We start from the raw sequence: 6912 nt of genomic DNA, 5'->3' as shown, positions 1-6912 counted from the left end.
GTTGCTGCGTGTTGTTGCTGCATGTTGTTGCTGCGTGTTGTTGCTGCGTGGGGTTTCTGCGTATTGTAACTGCGTGGCATTGCTGCGTCTTGCTGCTTGTTGTGGCTGCATATTGTTACTGCGTGTTGTTGCTGCTTGTTGTTGCTGCATGTGTTGCTGCGTGTTGTTGCTGCGTGTTGTCCTGCGTGTTGTTCCTGCGTGTTGTTGCTGCGTGGTGTTCCTGCGTGTTGTTCCTGCGTGTTGTTGCTGCGTGGTGTTGTTGCGTGGTGTTGTTGCGTGGTGTTGTTGCGTGGTGTTGTTGCGTGGTGTTGTTGCGTGTTGTTGCTGCGTGGCGTTGCTGCGTGGCGTTGCTGCGTGGCGTTGCTGCGTGGCGTTGCTGCGTGGCGTTGCTGCGTGGCGTTGCTGCGTGGTGTTGCTGCGTGTTGTTGCTGCGTTGTGTTGCTGCGTGGTGTTGCTGCGTGGTGTTGCTGCGTGGTGTTGCCGCCTGGCGTTGTTGCGTGTTGCTGCTGCTTGTTGTTACTGCGTGGGGTTTCTGCGTATTGTAACTGTGTGGCATTGCTGCGTCTTGCTGCTGGTTGTTGTTACAAGTTGTTGCTGCGTGTTGTTGCGCGTGTTGTTCCTGCGTGTTGTTCCTGCGTGTTGTTTCTGCGTGTTGTTTCTGCGTGTTGTTCCTGCGTGTTGTTCCTGCGTATTGTTCCTGCGTGTTGTTCTTGCGTGTTGTTGCTGCGTGGTGTTGCTGCGTGTTGTTCCTGCGTGTTGTTCCTGCGTGTTGTTCCTGCGTGTTGTTCCTGCGTGTTGTTCCTGCGTGTTGTTCCTGCGTGTTGTTCCTGCGTCTTGTTCCTGCGTGTTGTTGCTGCGTGTTGTTGCTGCGTGTTGTTGCTGCGTGGTGTTGCTGCGTGGTGTTGCTGCGTGTTATTGCTGTGTGTTGTTGCTGCATATTGTTGCTGCGTGTTGTTGCTGCGTGGTGTTGCTGCATATTGTTGCTGCGTGTTGTTGCTGCGTGGTGTTACTGCGTGTTGTTGCTGCGTGATGTTGCTGCGTGGTGTTGCTGCGTGTAGTTGCTGCGTGGTGTTGCTGCGTTGTGTTGCTGTGTTGTTTTGCTGCGTGCTGTTGCCGCCTGGCGTTGCTGCGTGTTGTTGCTGTGTGGTGTTGCTGTGAGTGTTGCTGCGTAGTGTTGCTGTGGGTGTTGCTGTGGGTGTTCCTGTGTGGTGTTGCTGTGGGTGTTGCTGTGTGGTGTTGCTGTGGGTGTTGCTGTGCGGTGTTGCTGTGTGGTGTTGCTGTGGGTGTTGCTGTGTGGTGTTGCTGTGAGTGTTGCTGCGTAGTGTTGCTGTGGGTGTTGCTGTGGGTGTTCCTGTGTGGTGTTGCTGTGGGTGTTGCTGTGTGGTGTTGCTGTGGGTGTTGCTGTGCGGTGTTGCTGTGTGGTGTTGCTGTGGGTGTTGCTGTGTGGTGTTGCTGTGAGTGTTGCTGCGTAGTGTTGCTGTGGGTGTTGCTGTGGGTGTTCCTGTGTGGTGTTGCTGTGGGTGTTGCTGTGTGGTGTTGCTGTGTGGCGTTGCTGTGTGAGGTGCTGTGCAGTGTTGCTGTGAAGTGTTGCTGTGTGGTGTTTCTGCATGGTGTTGCTGCACACTGTTGCTGTGCAGTGTTGCTTCATGTTGTTGCTCCGTGGTGTTGCTGTGGTTGTTGCTGCGTGATTTTGCTGCCTGGTGTTGCTGTGTGGTGTTGGTGCGTGGTGTGTTGTGTGGTGTTGCTGTGTGGTGTTGCTGCGTGGTGTTGCTGTGGTTGTTGCTGCGTGGTGTTGCTGTGTGTTGTTGCTGTGTGGTGTTGCTGTGGTTGTTGCTGCGTGGTGTTGCTGTGGTTGTTGCTGCGTGGTGTTGCTGCGTGGTGTTGCTGTGTGGTGTTGCTGTGTGGTGTTGCTGCGTGGTGTTGCTGCGTGGTGTTGCTGCGTGGTGTTGCTGCGTGGTGTTGCTGCGTGGTGTTGCTGCGTGGTGTTGCTGCGTGGTGTTGCTGCGTGTTGTTGCTGCGTGTTGTTGCTGCGTGTTGTTGCTGCGTGTTGTTGCTGCGTGGTGTTGCTGCGTGGTGTTGCTGCGTGGTGTTGCTGCGTGGTGTTGCTATGGTTGTTGCTGCGTGTTGTTGCTGCGTGTTGTTGCTGCGTGTTGTTGCTGCGTGTTGTTGCTGCGTGTTGTTGCTGCGTGTTGTTGCTGCGTGGTGTTGCTGTGCGGTGTTTCTGTATGGTGTTGCTGTGTGGTGTTGCTCTGGTTGTTGCTGCCTGTTGTTGCTGCGCGGTGTTGCTGCATGGTGTTGCTCTGGGTCTTACTGTGTGTTGTTGCTGTGTGGTGTTGCTGCGCAGTGCTTCTGTGTGGTGTTGCTGTGGTTGTTGCTGTGTTTTGCAGCTGTGTGTTGTTGCTGCGTGTTGTTGCTGCATATTGTTGCTGCATGGTGTTGCTGTGGTTGTTGCTGCGTGTTGTTTCTGCGTGTTGTTGCTGCATATTGTTGCTGCATGGTGTTGCTGTGGTTGTTGCTGTGGTTGTTGCTGTGGTTGTTGCTGTGTGTTGTTGCTGTGTGTTGTTGCTGCGTGTTGTTGCTGCGTGTTGTTGCTGCGTGTTGTTGCTGCGTGTTGTTGCTGCGTGTTGTTGCTGCGTGTTGTTCCTGCGTGTTGTTCTTGCGTGTTGTTCTTGCGTGTTGTTCCTGCATGTTGTTCCTGCGTGTTGTTCCTGCGTGTTGTTGCTGCGTGTTGTTGCTGCATGTTGTTGCTGCGTGTTGTTGCTGCGTGGGGTTTCTGCGTATTGTAACTGCGTGGCATTGCTGCGTCTTGCTGCTTGTTGTGGCTGCATATTGTTACTGCGTGTTGTTGCTGCTTGTTGTTGCTGCGTGTGTTGCTGCGTGTTGTTGCTGCGTGTTGTCCTGCGTGTTGTTCCTGCGTGTTGTTGCTGCGTGGTGTTCCTGCGTGTTGTTCCTGCGTGTTGTTGCTGCGTGGTGTTGTTGCGTGGTGTTGTTGCGTGGTGTTGTTGCGTGGTGTTGTTGCGTGGTGTTGTTGCGTGTTGTTGCTGCGTGGCGTTGCTGCGTGGCGTTGCTGCGTGGCGTTGCTGCGTGGCGTTGCTGCGTGATGTTGCTGCATGTTGTTACTGTGTGTTGCTGCGTGTTGTTGCTGCGTGTTGTTGCTGCATGTTGTCGCTGCGTGTTGTCGCTGCGTGTTGTCGCTGCGTGTTGTTGCTGCGTGTTGTCGTTGCTGCGTGGTGTTGCTGCGTGGTGTTGCTGCGTGGTGTTGCTGCGTGTTGTTGCTGCGTGTTGTTGCTGCGTGGTGTTGCTGCGTGTTTCTGCGTGTTGCTGTTGCGTGTTGTTGCTGCGTGTTGTTGCTGCGTGTTGTTGCTGCGTGGTGTTGCTGCGTGTTGTTGCTGCGTGGTGTTGCTGCGTGGTGTTGCTGCGTGGTGTTGCTGCGTGTTGTTGCTGCGTGTTGTTGCTGCGTGGGGTTTGTGCGTGTTGTAACTGTGTGGCATTGCTGCGTCTTGCTGCTTGTTGTGGCTACATGTTGTTACTGCGTGTTGTTGCTGCTTGTTGTTGCTGCTTGTTGTTGCTGCGTGTTGTTGCTGCGTGGTGTTGCTGCTTGTTGTTGCTGTGCGGGGTTTCTGCGTGTTGTAACTGTGTGGCATTGCTGCGTCTTGCTGCTTGTTGTGGCTACATGTTGTTACTGCGTGTTGTTGCTGCTTGTTGTTGCTGATTGTTGTTGCTGCGTGTTGTTGCTGCGTGTTGTTGCTGCGTGTTGTTGCTGCGTGTTGTTGCTGCGTGTTGTTGCTGCGTGTTGTTGCTGCGTGTTGTTCTTGCGTGTTGTTCTTGCGTGTTGTTCCTGCGTGTTGTTGCTGCGTGTTGTTGCTGCATGTTGTTGCTGCGTGTTGTTGCTGCGTGGGGTTTCTGCGTATTGTAACTGCGTGGCATTGCTGCGTCTTGCTGCTTGTTGTGGCTGCATATTGTTACTGCGTGTTGTTGCTGCTTGTTGTTGCTGCATGTGTTGCTGCGTGTTGTTGCTGCGTGTTGTCCTGCGTGTTGTTCCTGCGTGTTGTTGCTGCGTGGTGTTCCTGCGTGTTGTTCCTGCGTGTTGTTGCTGCGTGGTGTTGTTGCGTGGTGTTGTTGCGTGGTGTTGTTGCGTGGTGTTGTTGCGTGGTGTTGTTGTGTGTTGTTGCTGCGTGGCGTTGCTGCGTGGCGTTGCTGCGTGGCGTTGCTGCGTGGCGTTGCTGCGTGGCGTTGCTGCGTGGCGTTGCTGCGTGGTGTTGCTGCGTGTTGTTGCTGCGTTGTGTTGCTGCGTGGTGTTGCTGCGTGGTGTTGCTGCGTGGTGTTGCCGCCTGGCGTTGTTGCGTGTTGCTGCTGCTTGTTGTTACTGCGTGGGGTTTCTGCGTATTGTAACTGTGTGGCATTGCTGCGTCTTGCTGCTGGTTGTTGTTACAAGTTGTTGCTGCGTGTTGTTGCGCGTGTTGTTCCTGCGTGTTGTTCCTGCGTGTTGTTTCTGCGTGTTGTTTCTGCGTGTTGTTCCTGCGTGTTGTTCCTGCGTATTGTTCCTGCGTGTTGTTCTTGCGTGTTGTTGCTGCGTGGTGTTGCTGCGTGTTGTTCCTGCGTGTTGTTCCTGCGTGTTGTTCCTGCGTGTTGTTCCTGCGTGTTGTTCCTGCGTGTTGTTCCTGCGTGTTGTTCCTGCGTCTTGTTCCTGCGTGTTGTTGCTGCGTGTTGTTGCTGCGTGTTGTTGCTGCGTGGTGTTGCTGCGTGGTGTTGCTGCGTGTTATTGCTGTGTGTTGTTGCTGCATATTGTTGCTGCGTGTTGTTGCTGCGTGGTGTTGCTGCATATTGTTGCTGCGTGTTGTTGCTGCGTGGTGTTACTGCGTGTTGTTGCTGCGTGATGTTGCTGCGTGGTGTTGCTGCGTGTAGTTGCTGCGTGGTGTTGCTGCGTTGTGTTGCTGTGTTGTTTTGCTGCGTGCTGTTGCCGCCTGGCGTTGCTGCGTGTTGTTGCTGTGTGGTGTTGCTGTGAGTGTTGCTGTGAGTGTTGCTGCGTAGTGTTGCTGTGGGTGTTGCTGTGGGTGTTCCTGTGTGGTGTTGCTGTGGGTGTTGCTGTGTGGTGTTGCTGTGGGTGTTGCTGTGCGGTGTTGCTGTGTGGTGTTGCTGTGGGTGTTGCTGTGTGGTGTTGCTGTGAGTGTTGCTGCGTAGTGTTGCTGTGGGTGTTGCTGTGGGTGTTCCTGTGTGGTGTTGCTGTGGGTGTTGCTGTGTGGTGTTGCTGTGGGTGTTGCTGTGCGGTGTTGCTGTGTGGTGTTGCTGTGGGTGTTGCTGTGTGGTGTTGCTGTGAGTGTTGCTGCGTAGTGTTGCTGTGGGTGTTGCTGTGGGTGTTCCTGTGTGGTGTTGCTGTGGGTGTTGCTGTGTGGTGTTGCTGTGTGGCGTTGCTGTGTGAGGTGCTGTGCAGTGTTGCTGTGAAGTGTTGCTGTGTGGTGTTTCTGCATGGTGTTGCTGCACACTGTTGCTGTGCAGTGTTGCTTCATGTTGTTGCTCCGTGGTGTTGCTGTGGTTGTTGCTGCGTGATTTTGCTGCCTGGTGTTGCTGTGTGGTGTTGGTGCGTGGTGTGTTGTGTGGTGTTGCTGTGTGGTGTTGCTGCGTGGTGTTGCTGTGGTTGTTGCTGCGTGGTGTTGCTGTGTGTTGTTGCTGTGTGGTGTTGCTGTGGTTGTTGCTGCGTGGTGTTGCTGTGGTTGTTGCTGCGTGGTGTTGCTGCGTGGTGTTGCTGTGTGGTGTTGCTGTGTGGTGTTGCTGCGTGGTGTTGCTGCGTGGTGTTGCTGCGTGGTGTTGCTGCGTGGTGTTGCTGCGTGGTGTTGCTGCGTGGTGTTGCTGCGTGGTGTTGCTGCGTGGTGTTGCTGCGTGTTGTTGCTGCGTGTTGTTGCTGCGTGTTGTTGCTGCGTGTTGTTGCTGCGTGGTGTTGCTGCGTGGTGTTGCTGCGTGGTGTTGCTGCGTGGTGTTGCTATGGTTGTTGCTGCGTGTTGTTGCTGCGTGTTGTTGCTGCGTGTTGTTGCTGCGTGTTGTTGCTGCGTGTTGTTGCTGCGTGTTGTTGCTGCGTGGTGTTGCTGTGCGGTGTTTCTGTATGGTGTTGCTGTGTGGTGTTGCTCTGGTTGTTGCTGCCTGTTGTTGCTGCGCGGTGTTGCTGCATGGTGTTGCTCTGGGTCTTACTGTGTGTTGTTGCTGTGTGGTGTTGCTGCGCAGTGCTTCTGTGTGGTGTTGCTGTGGTTGTTGCTGTGTTTTGCAGCTGTGTGTTGTTGCTGCGTGTTGTTGCTGCATATTGTTGCTGCATGGTGTTGCTGTGGTTGTTGCTGCGTGTTGTTTCTGCGTGTTGTTGCTGCATATTGTTGCTGCATGGTGTTGCTGTGGTTGTTGCTGTGGTTGTTGCTGTGGTTGTTGCTGTGTGTTGTTGCTGTGTGTTGTTGCTGCGTGTTGTTGCTGCGTGTTGTTGCTGCGTGTTGTTGCTGCGTGTTGTTGCTGCGTGTTGTTGCTGCGTGTTGTTGCTGCGTGGTGTTGTTGCGTGTTGTTGCTGTATGGTGATGCTGTGGGTGTTTCTGCGTGGTGTTGCTGTGGGTGTTGCTGTGGGTGTTGCTCTGTGTGTTGCTGTGGGTGTTGCTGTGCGGTGTTGCTGTGTGTGTTGCTGTGTGGTGTTGCTGCATGTGTTGCTGCGTGTGTTGCTGCGTGTGTTGCTGCGTGTGTTGCTGCGTGGTGTTGCTGCGTGGTGTTGCTGCGCGGTGTTGCTCCGCGGTGTTGCTGCGCGGTGTTGCTGCGTGTGTTGCTGCGTGTGTTGCTGCGTGTGTTGCTGCGTGTGTTGCTGCGTGTGTTGCTGCGTGTGTTGCTGCGCGGCGTTGCTGCGCGGCATTGCAGCGTGTTGTTGCTGTGTGGCGTTGCTGTGTGGCG

The sequence above is a fragment of the Cetorhinus maximus genome, chromosome 15 (assembly GCF_964194155.1).
Source record: "Cetorhinus maximus chromosome 15, sCetMax3.hap1.1, whole genome shotgun sequence".
Taxonomy (NCBI): domain Eukaryota; kingdom Metazoa; phylum Chordata; class Chondrichthyes; order Lamniformes; family Cetorhinidae; genus Cetorhinus; species Cetorhinus maximus.
Note: the sequence above shows the minus strand (reverse complement) of the source record.